Raw genomic sequence first — 15,633 nt, forward strand, 5'->3', positions numbered from 1 at the left:
AGACAAAAGTCTAGCTAGCCAAAATGGAAGATAGTTCATTTTAGAGTAGGAGAAGCTCTATCACTTGCATTCAGTGGTATTGAAAGGAATATTAATTTTCATGCAATGATACTTAGCAATACAATTCATTTGATTAATTCTGCTTTATCTTTGATTTTTTTTTGGGGGGGGGTAATGTTTTAAGAAATTTTTTTGCCATTTACCATTTCGAGTGAATCACACCCTTTAAATATTTAAAATCAGAAAAATGCCACTGTATGCTAAAGGGAGAACTTTCATGATTAGCTGTCAGTTATACCTTACATTCCTATAGCATTTTCAATCATCAAAACACAGATTACATTACAAATAAGCTAATCAAGTTTTTGACCTTTAAAAGGGTAGTAGCAGTAAATACCAAATGTAGCTGTGGTTAGAATAACATTTAAAAAACTCCCCAAACCCAAGTGTATTGTGTGTTTAACAGCATGTTATAGAACATTCACATGGCAATACAAGTCACAGTATTCAGTGAGAAGGGTTCAGTGGTTGGTGAGTAGAGCTGGATCCTCCAAGTTCTGAGCTGCCACTTTGTGCTAGGGTGAGGGCAATAAGTTATATATTGGTATAGCTGATAGTGGTGCAACTATCAAAGGTCATCTTCCAGTGATTACAGTCGCATCAAATACCAGTAAAAGTGTAGTATATGTATTATCTACGATAGTGGTGCAACTATCAAAGGTCATCTTCCAGTGATTACAGTCGCATCAAATACCAGTAAAAGTGTAGTATATGTATTACTCTACTCTGAACTATTACCTGCTTTTATAAGATAAAACAAATGAAACGCCACGAGGATGATCAGGGGACTGGAGCACCACCCATATGAAGACAGGCTGAGGAAGTTGGGGCTGTTCAGCCTGGAGAAGAGAAGGCTGCGTGGAAACCTCATAGCAGCCTTCCAGTACCTGAAGGGGGCCTATAGGGATGCTGGGGAGGGACTCTTCATCAGGGACTGCAGTGACAGGACAAGGGGTAATGGGTTAAAACTTAAACAGGGGAAGTTTAGATTGGATCTAAGGAGGAAATGCTTTCCTGTTAGGGTGGTGAGACACTGGAATGGGTTGCCCAGGGAGGTTGTGTGTGCTCCATCCCTGGCAGTGTTCAAGGCCAGGTTGGATGAAGCCTTGCGTGGGATGGTTTAGTGTGAGGTGTCCCTGCCCATGGCAGGGGGGGTGGAACTAGATGATCTTGAGGTCCTTTCCAACCTTAACTATTCTATGATTCTATGATTTTAGTAGGAGTATAGTGGACTGAAATGTGGAATATCAGAAAGCAAGTAAAAGCCACACCGATTTTCTTTTTTTTTTTTGTTTTGTTTTGTTTAGTTTTGTTTAACATGTTTGTTGGCACTGTAAAAGAGAGGCAGTAAGCAGAACTACCCACTAGGTGACAGCACGGCACTGCTTTATTCACAGAGCAGCATCTAACATAGAGCAAGGCCACACGGAGAGCAAATGCCACGTTGTGAACCTACCTGGGAAAAAACAAACAGCTCACAAGGTGTCACCTTCCCAGGTGCAGCTGTAAACACCAGGTCTTTATGCCAGCCTTAACAGACGTGGTTTAGACATGGTCTCTAAGTGGTCCTCTGTTGAGAAAAGAACCGATGACAGTGCAACAACGTCTCCTTGAAAGCTTTACTTTCTTGGAACAAAGTTTGTAAAATAGGAAAAGAAACGTTGTGGTGCACTGTTATACAAGCTGTGCTAGCAGAGACCACTTGGGGAAAAGGAAGTAGTCACCCTGCCAGCTTTTATAGGAAGTTCAACTTGTGACTTGAGTATGTGTGCAGGAATATTCTCTAATGTAATACTTGCTGTTAATGAATTCAGGGTCATTTCCCAGTTCTAGAGTCTCAGGTGGGATTATGAAATGATTAGTGTTTTACAAAAGATTTTGATACGTTAACAGTTGTTATAGAATGTTCCAAGCACTTCACAAGAGTCAAAAAGTTTGGATAAATGGTATAATTTGGTTTAGGCTACATACCAAATCAGAAATCAGAGCACATCTGCTTGCATAGTGTAATTTAGAGACTTGATGACCTGTGTGATTTTGGGTTACATTTTTCATGGCTTATGTGTTTTGGGGTTTTTTTGTTGGCTCTCACTAGCTTGGCTTTATTCTGCTATTGCATGCAGACAGTTACGGATCAAGTATAAATTTGAAGGTTTTATAGAAGTGCTGTAAATTGACTCGACTGAGGGGCATAGGGTCAAAGGAATTATAAATGTTATTACAGGCTGAATCCTAATACGAGATGAATGCAGCATCTTTGAAATGTTTTGCTACTTAATGCAGTTTTCAACTAACACACATGAGAATACTTATACAGGACTTAATTAGGTGAAGAAATGGGCTCATATCGCTCAATTAATGTAACAGAAATGTTGCAAATTGCAGAAGAAAATGTTGTTAGATATACATATATATATATGATAAACCATTAAAATACATTATATAGTCCCTAGACGAGTCTAAGAAAAAAAAAGTTTAGTCATATATTAAAAAAAATAATAGGAAATTCATTAAAAATCTATTATCCATGAAGGTAAAAAAAAAAATAATTCAGACTTAAAAGTCAATTTCTGCTTCCTCCAGTAACATGACATAATTTGCTATACCATGGCTACAAAAAATCCTGAGGCAATCACTGTATCTGTGGTGAGTGGTTCCCAGTATTTTCTTCCTGCCAAGTACCCTTTTGGCATCCAGCTATACTTACAGGTTTTTCTTCTTCCCTTCCTGCCCAACCAGATACAAACTTGGTTCTAGGCTCCACAGTCACTTTCTGAAAAGCTTTAGAAAGTTGCAAGTTCACTGGATACAATAAAGATGTATGCAAGATAATTTGAAAGTTACTAAATAATGGTATTATAAGAATAGCAGAGTTTAAGAAGAGTTTAATTTTTTGCACATATCAGATAACAGAGTGTTTTGCTGCTCCGGTAAAAAGGAGAAAAGAGAAATTAGGCAAAAGGATATTTAGTCTCCTACAATATATTGAAGTGGTAAGTTTCTTCTCCAAAAGGAATACTGAAAGACTCTTTTCCATTTAAGATTCTAAAGAATATTTAGGTGCTTGCACACAATTCTGGTGACGATGCACTTGTGCATCTGAGGCAGAGTGTAGCACAAATTGGCTGACTCTCCTCCGCAAGTAGTTGAGGTGTTACAACTGAGTCACATCTGTACGATGCAGTGAACAGGCAGTTGGAAATGATTGCAACAGGTAGTGTGAGAAGTGCAGCTCCTGGCTTTCTTGTTACCTTCTCAGTGAATGACACTGCATATGAATTAGTAAGATATCTGAAGAACCTAAACTGAAGTCAGTACATCTTTATCTAGATTTTTTTCATTGTTTTTAAATAGAAACAATATCTTCTCTCCTCCATTTCTTTTCTCAGAGCTTTTGTCTTTGCAGAGCTGTAACTAATAGTTGATTTGCCACACTTAAGGACAGACCCTTTGATTCAATAGGAATTTTTATGGGGGGAAAAAGGGAAAGATGAGCTAGGTGTTTTACAGATGTGAAAAAGCACCTTAGTTATTGATGGAATAAAAGGGAAACCTAAGCTTTTGAATAATGCAAATGTGTAGCTCAGTTAGCTTTACTGTTTCTGTGTTACCAGTTCCCCTTACGTTACAAGTTAGGCTAATTTCTCTTAAGGCCTTTCTATACGTCAAGAGTAAGATGGAAACTTAAGTAGGCAGGTTAGATGTTAACAGGTGGATTGCTTAGCAATCTCTCACCAAGAATCCTTTAGGAATATCTTCACTCCTCCATTTGAGGGAATTAATCATACGCAAGCATCTCATCTTTGGATACAGAACTGAAAAACTTAGGGCACTAGTGACTCAAGTGGTTTAAACTAATCTAAGCCAGGCCACTGGAGTGTTGCTGTTCTCCTTTTCCTCCAGCTGTGTGTTCCCATTTCTTTACAACAGTGCTGCTCCCCATATGACCTCTTGATAAGCCAATCAAAGGTAAAAATGTCAGGAAATAAAGGCTGTAGCGCTCTAGCAGCCTAAGACAATCTAACTGCTGGCTGCCTTCTTGCTGTCTCTTGCCTCTGGCCAAACCCTTTCCCTGACTCCCTTGGTCACTGGGTTGCTGAGCCATTTCAGTGCACTGACATGGCAGAAAACTAATACAACGAAAGTGAATAGGTTTTGTGCTGATTTAATGCACTGAAATGGCTCATATTTTCCAAATCGTGTGTTGGAAGAATTGCTCGATATATGAATGTCCTGTACAACCCCCAGTTTTCTGCCCTGAGTTCTTCACAGAGACTCCACATGGCAGATTAGCAAAACAGATGACAGACTTACTGCAGGAGTGTTTTTTCTTAAACATCCTTCTTTCCGTCTTTTGTCAATCATAGAAGCATCACGCCAGCAGTAAATCCATAGGGAAAAAAGAACAGAATTAGAAAGCGAAATCATTACCTTGCAAAATCCCCAAAGCTTCTAGTAACCAATGGATTAGGGACTTTGTGATTAGGAGTTGCATCTGAGGTAGCTATCTTTCGATAAAGAGAAGAAAGAGGAAACATGATATGAGTGTAGAGCGAAGGGTTATATGCCCAGAACCAAGCCCTCCCCAGAAGCCTTCAGATGATTATTCTTTCAAATCTGTTCTGTTTCAATCCTCAATATATACTCTTCCTGACTTATACTTTTAACCTTGAACACTGGCGTATGTAACTTTTTTCCTTAAATCCTGGGAAATGGAGCAACCAAGGAAGCACTACAGATTTTTCAGTTAAAAATTAGAAGGGTCTAATAATGCCAGATAGTGTGCTACAGGTACATTAACTACAGTTGCATGCCATGGCCGATTTCTGTTGACATCTCACCTCCTGTAATACAGATCTCTCTAAACGATCTCATATGATCAAGAGAGTTCTTTTCTATACAGAAAGACTGCTTCTTCGGGGTGAACTTTAAAAGCTTACAAAGATGAAAGTTACAGAATTTATCAAATGGTGAAAGAGCCATAATTTATAATCACAAGGGTGGCAATGAAGAAGCATAATAATGGCTTGAATGAAATGAAGTGGAGAACATTAATCTTTTTAGGTGAAAGTTGTTTGAAATTTCGAGCTGTGTGAAAGGAAGAGACCTCTAATTGAATTGCCACTTTATGTGGGTAGGGAGACACAGACACCTCCAGTAGATGGCTGTGTGCTGTTAACAGAGAGCAGTAATTGGCACCCAGCTGTTCAGATACACTGTGCTGCCATTTTTCCTTTTCCTCTTTGTTCTATTAATTCTAGAAGATACTACACACTGCCCTGACTTCTGCTTGTAAATACGATGTTACTAACAGTAGCAACATTTTCTAGTCATGTATTTAAATAATGTCTTTTAAACCCAACCCCCAAACCCTCATCTGAAAATGGCCTTACTGACTGGAGCAGGGAAGAAAAATGTGAGGCCCTAAAATAGTAACAAAGGCTGACGTTAAGCAGATTTGGTTTTCCAATAAACATAAACCAAGCATATTTGTTTTAAAAAAGTATGATAAGAGAAATAAGAAATCCTGTCATTCTCTCCCAATTACCATTTCAGGCTGTGATCTTGTCAGATTGCATAAGCTCCCAACTCCAGTACTGCCAGGATATGCTGGTATCGATCTCCCTTGAGTCAATGCTTTCTAATAGTTTAGGGCATAAGGCCACACAAGGCTCTAACTATCACATAATGCCGAGGCCCTACATTGGTCTTTAACTGTTTCAGGGTTGCCAAATGCAGCCTGTAAATAATGAAGGAAAAAGATCTTTTTTGTTTCACAGTATTGTATTGGTGTGTTACCTCTGCTATCTTGGACCTCTTGAAAAAGGATGGTATTTCAGGTGCTTCTCCAGTTGCTCTAAATATGATGGTTCTTGCCAGTCAGGAATCCACTTCGAGGATGAGAAAATCTCGGTTTTACTATTACTAGTTTTTTTATTTCTGAAAAATACACAAGTAGTTTTAGGTAAAGGAGAAAATCTGGACATGCTGTTGAAGAAGATGAGTAAGTGGGATATAAATACAGTCACAGTTGGCTGCATTTTAGGTGTAAATTGAAAAGTCATTAAAGAGTTACATGGAGTCAGAAAACTAACAGGGTTTGGTTTTGGAGAAAATACTATGTTTATATGTAAGACAAATACTACTTGATTAATAAACTTCATGGTTCAATACTAAGTCGTGCTGCATTTTACTCAGTTGAAGAAGCCTATAAGAAGCCTTATAGGTAAGACATGGGAGAGGGACTTACAAAATCTTTGTTCTATTCCCAGATCTGTGGTAGTTTATTTATATCCTAATGCTCATATTGTTTATGATTCAGAACTTTGCCTTAGCTTGCTTTCTACAGAATAGTCACTATCTTCCTTTATTTTGTCTGCTCAGACTGCAGGCTGTTTGGAATGGGGATTTCTTATTGTATTACTAAATGCATATATCATGCCTGGCACAATCAGAGCTAATGTGGTTTGGGTAAGTAGATATGTATTTAATGCTGCTGTTAAAAAAAAAAATGATTGTAAAATGCTGCTGCTGAATTGGAGTGCTTCCAGTTAAGGTTATTCTTATGTCTGGTCATAGAGAAAATGTTTCACAGTGAAAGCTATAAATTTTCATTAATAAATTTGCCAGAGGCTTCTAACTTCAGCTCATGACACATCTCTGAAAGTAAAGCACCTTAGTTATTTGTTATTTGTAGAGGCTGAGCTGCATAACCCATATGTGCTTGAGAAATGATGTAGGTTCGCTGGATCCCAAAATAAGAAGGAGGAACGAAAGGAAAGACAGCAGCATTTTGTCCTGAACAGACTGGATGTGAGAGAGTAATTTGAACATATTTCAACTTTTTGATAGTGCAGCTGTAGAGTACTAGGGCTGTGTGATAACAGAGGAAAGTTTTTCCTTATATGACTGATTTATTGTTCTCTCACCATTGTGCATGTATTTTATAAAACCCAATTAAAGAAAATCCAGTTTGGTTGCTAATACAGGCATTGCCACAATTTTAGCATAAAACCTTTAGCTTGCTTTCAGGCTAGTCTCTGTTTAGTGCAGATACAAAAAGTAATGGAACTGTGGATCTAGGTGGCAAGTTAACTATGTTAAAAACTAATTTCTGATACAGATCTCTCTTCATTTGACTGACACTCTGGAGCACTTTCTAATTTCCAACTTCTTTTTAAATGCTATTTTAGATCAAGATCAGAGCAGTGAGCTGTTTGAATTCAGATTTTGCTCATTACATAAAGTTTAACTTCTAGAGCAGCTCTGAGTTGCACGGAGCAGAGAGTCCAAGGGAAAATACCTGCTTTGTGGCTAAAACGTCTCTGACATTTATTAAATCCAGTCTTGTGATAGACTGGAGGTAGATCTGAACTTTGGGCCTCAGAATACTGATCACAATTCTGCTTTTTGTGCTTATCTTACTCCTTTGTGTTCCCTAAGTGAGCAGTCGATGGTGTTATGGTCACATTGTTTTCTTAGCTAAAATTTATATTGCTTCCTGAAGATGAACTTTGCTGACATTAACTTAAGATATGATGCCTGCTATTAGAGGGGGAAACAAACAAACATAATGTGACCAAGGGATTTTAGATCTTGCTAGTCAAAATTTCAATCTCTGCAGTGAATAATGGATAGGAGATCTCAATCTCTTTAAGTAACATTAATTTATAGAATCATAGAATCATTAGGGTTGGAAAGGACCTCAAGATCATCTAGTTCCAACCTGCCTGCCACAGGCAGGGACACCTCACACTAAACCATCCCACACAAGGCTTCATCCAACCTGGCTTTGAACACTGCCAGGGATGGAGCACTCACAACCCCCATGGGCAACCGATTCCAGTGCCTCACCACCCTAACAGGAAAGAATTTCCTCCTTAGATCCAATCTAAACTTCCCCTGTTCCAGTTTTAACCCGTTACCCCTTGTCCTGTCACTACAGTCCCTGACGAAGAGTCCCTCCCCAGCATCCCTAGAGGCCCCCTTCAGGTACTGGAAGGCTGCTATGAGGTCTCCACGCAGCCTTCTCTTCTCCAGGATGAACAGCCCCAGCCTTCTCAGCCTATCTTCATACGGGAGGTGCTCCAGTCCCTGATCATCCTCGTGGCCTCCTCTGGACTTGTTCCAGCAGTTCCATGTCCTTTTTATGTTGAGGACACCAGAACTGCGCACAATGCTCCAGGTGAGGTCTCACAAGAGCAGAGCAGAGGGGCAGGATCACCTCCTTCGCCCTGCTGGTCACGCTCCTTTTGATGCAGCCCAGGATACGGTTGGCTTTCTGGGCTGTGAGCACACACTGAAGCCGGCTCATGTTCATTTTCTCATCGACCAGCACCCCCAGGTCCTTCTCTGCAGGGCCGCTCTGAATCTCTTCTTTGCCCAATCTGTAGCCGTGCCTGGGATTGCTCCGAACAGGACAGAAGCTACAGAAGGCTGGTAAGAACTTGCTTTGGGAAGGTTCCTCAGGATAGGAACCTTCTTCATGATCATAACTGTGAGGCGTACTGTTACTTTTATTCAACGTTCCAGAAAACCTTTATTGTCCAGGCTGGATGTGGAGCACTTTAGGTACTACTAGTGGAAAAGTGGAATGTGATCAACTACAACATGCACTGCTATTAGGGACCATAGGAAGCAGAGATGAAATTAGGGCTGATAACAAATTGTAAGAAATGAAAAATCCTCAGATATTTTCCAGCATAGGTTTCTGTGGTTCATGTTTTGTATTAAATCCTGTATTAAGCCTGAGCCAGTGTGCTCCTCCCTTCATTTTCCCTCTGTTGTCTCAGCTGCTCATCTGACACTACCATAAGCTGATTCATCTGATTAAGTGAGGAGAAAAGTAACCCCCCAAAAAAACCCCTCACTATTTTTCTTCTGGTTTTGAGAGCTGAATCAGCTCAGTGAGGGTCAAACGAGTGGCAGAGTCAGTGCAAGGCTGAGAGCATGTAATTGGAAGAGGAGCTTTTTGGCTGAGAACATGTAATTGGAAGAGGAGCTTTTTCTGTCCATGGGAAATTACAAAGTACTTCAGTTGCAGGGCAGGATTTTTTGTTATGAAATCAAAAATCTAAGTGCAATCCTTTTGATTTTTAGTAAGTCTCTCCCTCTCACAAATTAGAAACCTTTTGAATTTTCCTATATGCATTCTTTTTAAAACATGTCAAATATTAATTAGTTGGGATTTTACATTTTTCTTCTCTGTTGTTAGGAGACCATCAATACATAAATCTAATCTTCATGAATCATGCAAGCTGGCAAGCACAGCTTCTGTATTTGCTTCAGTTCGAGCAAGCAGTGTTCCATAGGTGGCACTTAACAATATTCTTAACTGTAGCATATGCTTCATTTTGCTGATTTGAGTGGTTTTGCTTAGGAATGAAACGGACAGAATTTGACCCTTGATAACACAAAAACTGAGGCACCTGCAGGAATGCCATGTTCTCATTTTTGTGGTTAGTTCTCATTCTGCTTAGCAGGTTAGGCCTGTTAATGACGTGTCTGATTTTCATGTCACTGTCTACACAGAAACACTTGTCTTTCTCCTTTGACTGTGGTAGTTTCCTGCTATACTGCAGAGTTTGATGAGAATTCAGCTGCTGTGAGGAACATGTGGCACCAACACTGTGCTGTGACTCAGCAGCTGGCAGGTAGCCTGACACATTTGCTGAGTAAGCTGTTATTCCTGAGTTTGCAGTTGAATGTCTTATAGTTTGTTGGGAAAATTAATACAGCAATGTGATTGTGGCTTTTGGACACATTTCTCCTGCTTCTCATTTATCTGCTGTTTTAGTACCAGCCTAGTGTAAGGATTTAAAAGCAATGGTCTCCTTTTCACCACCTGAGAATCTCGCATAAACCTGTTTCTCTGAGGTATTTCTGACTGATAGGCTGAATTATAAAGGACAAAGAAATAGCCTGATATTATGGGGTTTGTGCTATTATGTTAATAGGAAACAGGAACTATGCCTTTATAGAAGTAGCAGGTTTTGCTGGACTGAATTTTTGTCTCTCACAGTTCCCAGACCTTTCAGGATTAAATAGAGCGAAATTTATTTTGTACTACTTGTAGAAACACTATAATATAGGAAATAAAATACAGATGTTACAAGGTTCTACATTTTCTGTTTACCCTGATACATTCAATTTTAATTTGAACTTTGACATGTTTTAACAAGGCATGGGAATATCTTAAAAAAAGCTCAGTCTGCTGCTACCTCCACATTGGCAAAGAAACTTAGGAAACACAACCTAGGAAACTTTATTTTAATATAGATCTGAGTATACAGTTCATTACTGTCACCAAGACACTCAGTTTTAGCTTGACTTAAATGTCAGGAAATATTATTCAGGTGTGGAATACACTGAAGATCACAGCTAACGGGTCTATTGAATCTTAATTAACAAGGAGACCATGTAAAACTCAGAACTAAGAAAACAACCCTGACATTCTCTGCTCGGCTCTGGGCATTTGTTGCTGACTTTGATCTCCAGTGGTAATCTCCAAAGAGCTCTGATTCTGGCTCACTTAAAACTTGGCTTTACTTTCAAACACTGCCTGGTCAGTCATTATTACCAAATAACTGGAGGGACTACAACCTCATAAAAGGCACTTTATTTCCCATTATGAGAGTTAAAGATTAGGTAACAGCATTACATAAACCAAAGCTTGTTTCTTCTCTGCAGCTCTGTTTACTCAGTGTTAAATATATTGTGTGCATTGAAACTGTAGCCTGTATTTTTAACAATCAGCAGGTTTATGTTTAGGAAATAGCACAATATTTTTAAAAGATGCATTCAACAAATAGTTGTGAAATGGACTAATGCAGCATCCTTTGCTTGAGGTAAGACCACTATCCACATCATAGTTAACGGGCTCATCTGGCAGCTTTTTCTTCTAGCTCTTCTTTGATATTTGTTCTTGGCAGGATTATTTCTAATTAGATTGTTCCTGTTCCTAATCTTAGAAGGGACACACACAGGGAGTGAACAAGCAGACTTTGTAGCTCATGCATCTGAACTGCAGCTAATAAAGAGCAGGCTCTTGCTGAAACCAGAGCTAATATTACCTTTTGAAGAAGTCCATTGTCATCACTAATTGTACAATTTCCCTTTATTATATGAGGACGCTATGGGAGCGATCTGTGAAAGACTCTGCCTCAGACTTCACATTATTGGGACATTCATTATGGTAAAGTTTACCAATTTATGGTATGACCTTGAAAAATATTTGAGGCACTCGGAACTCTGTGGTGAGTTCAGCTTTTATTTGAGACAGACACGTTCAGTGTTATCACATACTTACGTGAAGTTTTATGGGCACCGTTATCACCTGTGTAATAAAAAAATATTGGGATACTGGAATCTGTTTCTGTCCTCTAACACTTCCAGAATAAAGTATTATGAAAACCAAGGCTGAAATCTTTTATCAGACAAGATGGAAAATACACTCATATTGGTATTTAAACACAAACAAAGCAGCTCTAAGCCTATTTTTTCATTTCTATCTTGAATAAGTAAAACAAACCATGACTGGTGTTTTCTAGGCAGGTGTCTACCTAAATCAGTGAACTAGACTACAGGGTTGCGTGAAGTGCTGCAGAAAAAGTGCCCCAGGGAACCTTCCTGAATATGTACATGATGACCTTGTTGGTATGCATTCTGTTGAAGTGTTATGTTCTGCTAGGACAAACATGATAAACATTTACTGGATGATGAAAGTGATGCTTGGGGAGGATGAGGCCAACTTACAAAGTTGGTTTGTTAACATTTTGGTTGGCTGTAGCATACAAACCTTGTTTTTGTTACTGAAGCTTATGCAGGAATAGGTGTGGGAGATTTGGGTCAGTACTGAATTGGTGTTTTTGTGCAGAATGGAGCTGATACAAACTTGTAATTTTCAGTCTGTAGGAAGATCTGAATGCCATGGTTTGTTTTCAGCTCAGGATAGGAAGCAATGCACTTTCAAATGCAAGTCCTGAATGCAGCTTTGTTTAAGCTGGCACACTGCTGGCAAAAATTGCCTATGATAGCACAACATAATTTTTCCAATGGCTGCTTTGCTATGTAAGACTTCATTATGGTGCATTCTGGACACCTTCAGGTATGTCCTCTGTCCTTTGGGAAACAAAATAATACCATTGTCACAAAATACACAGAACATTATGAATACTGTTAATTTTATTTCTAAGGTTTGGTAACATGGTTGCAAATAGTCCTTTTACCTTGGGCTTGCTTTCCACATTTTGGAGTGTAGACTCCATTTAATGGTCAAATTGATCTATTTTCATCACCATTTTTTTCAGTGTTTGCAGGACGAATATGTAGGAGTGTAACATCTGCATCATGATCCCACTCTGGCAGGTCTGCTCTAAAGGGTAAAGAAAATAGATCTTGTCCCAGAGCTCATCATCTCTTTGGGAAGTTGTGCTGAGGCATCACTGACAGAGAACCATCAGTTGCACTGTTCCTGTTACAGCTTCACTGATTTATAGTTTATCAGTTTGGGCCCAGCTTTGTGCCTGCAGAACCTGCTGAAAACTGCTGCCCAGGGTTATTTCTCTGATCCATTGTCCTGTACAGTTCTTCAGTAAAGTGGATGTCCTGAAGCCCTTGTGGTTTGAATAACTGTGGAGGAGCAAGCAGAAATAAGTACTAATGATTTGCATTTCACTCAGCTCAGGGCAAACACAGACTGGATACTCTAAAGGCCTCTAGAGTAGTGTTAACATAGCTGTTAATGACTTACAGAAAGCTTTGTTAATTGTTTTCCAGTTAACTGATTCAGGAGATTCTGAAAGAAGGTAAGAAATCACACTCTGTTTGCACACACAAGTAGATATGGCAGGAGCAGATGACTTAAGAGGATGAAGGAAGGATGAGCAACAGGAGGATACCACGTGTGTTCTCTAACTCTTTAGAGTCTGAATATATTTTCAGCCAAATAAACAGTCTGAAACTTATTTATACTAATTAGTGCATGGATTCTTGTGATCAGATTCCAGCTAATGCCAGTCCATGTCACTGCACTGAAATCGATAGCATCTGCCTTGGGACAGATCTTTAGATTAACTCAACCAGTCCAATTGTACCAGCTTTCCTTGAACCAGCAGTTGCATCAGCTGCAGAGTGGCACATTTGTGTGGCTGTATGAACCAGCTGTTGTCTGTGCGCTTCCTTTTCACAGTGACAACAAACTGGTTTAGTGCTTTGAAAAGAACCACATCAGTCTGCGAGACTGCATCTTAGGAACTGCAAGCAGTGAGCTGCCCAGCAGATCAGATACAATAATGTATGTAATATTGGGTTGGCTGTGCTATATATTAAACAAATGTATAGCATGGACTTCAATAGGTTTTATTTTGTTGGGCTTTTTTTTTTTTTAAGGCTTATAGGGTTTCAATAACAGTTTTGACAGAAGAAATTTGATTATAAACCAGAGAGAGGTAGTTATAGGCCAAAAATAGATAGTAAAAGACACCTCTTTGCTTAGATTATGGGTTCTACTAGTTAAAAAAGATTCTTGATCTTGTAGTCTTTAACTTCGGTTTGTCTGGATCAGACTTCTTGTGCTTACATAGAGTAAAATGTTTGTATATGCTTTTGTTTTTAAAGAAAACAGTTCTTGACTGCTTCCTATATGATGGGATAATGTGAGTTATTATAATGGTGAGAAATAGAAACAAGAAGAAAAAAGAAGATGGATGTGCTGACTTGTATGAATATTTTGTTGCTAAGGCAATGATTCACATTATTTTCTATGACATTTTTATCAGTAAACTTTATTTAAAATTCTTTAACAGCTCATTCTATGGCACTACATGGCCACTACTGTATTTCCTCTGGTGGTCACTTAATTCAGCTGTGCACTAATCCACCTATGCTCAATAGGTTTGAATGAGAGCATAGTACTGTATACATGGTGAGTTTCCCCATATGTCAGCACATTCATTCACTGATGTGAATGAACAGGGTGCTGTAAGAATAAATGTCTATGGAATGTTGATGGACATTCACTAGTTATCATGATTATCATAGAAATATAAAATTATCTACCTTGTGAATTTAAGGAAGAATTGATGCTCAGCACTGTTTATCATACATACACATTAGGATGGAAGAGTCAGAGTATCTCTACCATCTGCTTGTGCTAGAACTTAAGCTTTGAAAATAAAATTAGTGAGAAGTTTCTCAATGACTGTTTTTAATGGTAGGATGGGTTTTCAACCAATTTTTTTTTGTTGACTATTGATTATCATCTAAGTCTCATTGATAAATTTTAGGAGAATGGAAATAGCATTTGTTCAAACTGGTGTGCAGGAAGTGTGATTTGGCATATCCAAGTGGTTTTTAGGTGGTAGATGCTTATAAATAGTTACACAAGAGTTACCTTAACTTAGTTTTACTTTATTTAAGCAATGGTATAAGATGTAAATACTTTGTCAACTGACTTTCAAGGAAGAAGAGATGTAGGGCACGTAATATGTTACATTCATAAACCCGTAGAAACATGGCTTTTCATTGCAGACTTTGTTTTCCTACTATTGCATATCTTAATCTTTTATCTTTTAGTTTCTTTTGTGTATTCTGTCTGTATTTATAGAAGAAGTCATTCACTTTAGTCTGTGACTGCCAACTCTTCCCTTTAAGAATAGATTATTGACCATTTCTAGTGCCTTCAGTATTATAAAACATTTCTTTAAGTTTGCTCTTGTGGAATAAAAGAATTAAAAAATCATTTTAGTAGGGCTGGCTAAAGCCTGTAAGTCACATATTATTTTAGCTTTTTATGTTATTGAATTCAGGAGGTGAAAGTGACAGTAATAAAAAGTCAGAAAGGGGAGAAGTGGATCAATATATTGCTAAATTCTTATTGAAATTCTCATGCTTAGACTGTTCTGGGTGGTTTTATTTCTGCTTAACATTTGCTGAGTAAAAGTCATTGCCCCAGAGATGCAAGATTTATTGACACACAAAGATGAAAATGATTAGCTAAAAGGTTTCTGCACGAAGAGAATCAAAATCAGCTGAAACACTACAGGGTGGCTCATGTACAGGAGTCTGAGCTATTTGAAATAAGTTATTAATGTTCAAAACTATAAGCTGAGCTTGTCAGTATTGTACCAATTGTTCATTCTTTGCTTTCTTTGCAGGAGACCTAACATTCTGAAAAAAGCTTTCATTTATGTATCTTTATATTTCTATATTCTATATACAAATGCTTGGCTTGTTAGAGTTCCTAAGGGCATTATTGTATTTTCAACCATTTCTTTTCTTATTTAGTACATGTTTGCTTATTTGCAGATTGCAGCTTTCCAAGGACTGACTTTATGGAATGTTACTTCAGTGCTGACAGAGTTAAACCTCTGTGGCTGTATATTCAGATTTGTTAGGAATCATCCTCATTCGTTTTCCATTTTAGTCCATAACCCACAAACTAGGAGTACTGGTAAGCCCTGTTTAGCTTTTCAAACATCTGGAAGGTGTTAGCATGATTTGGCTTACACTGTTTCTGAGCCTGCAGGAAGTACTGGGCAGAGCTTTGGCTTTTTGGCCTACTGAAGAGCAGGT

This window comes from Lathamus discolor, chromosome 10, assembly GCF_037157495.1.
Source record: "Lathamus discolor isolate bLatDis1 chromosome 10, bLatDis1.hap1, whole genome shotgun sequence".
Classification (NCBI taxonomy): Eukaryota; Metazoa; Chordata; class Aves; order Psittaciformes; family Psittacidae; genus Lathamus; species Lathamus discolor.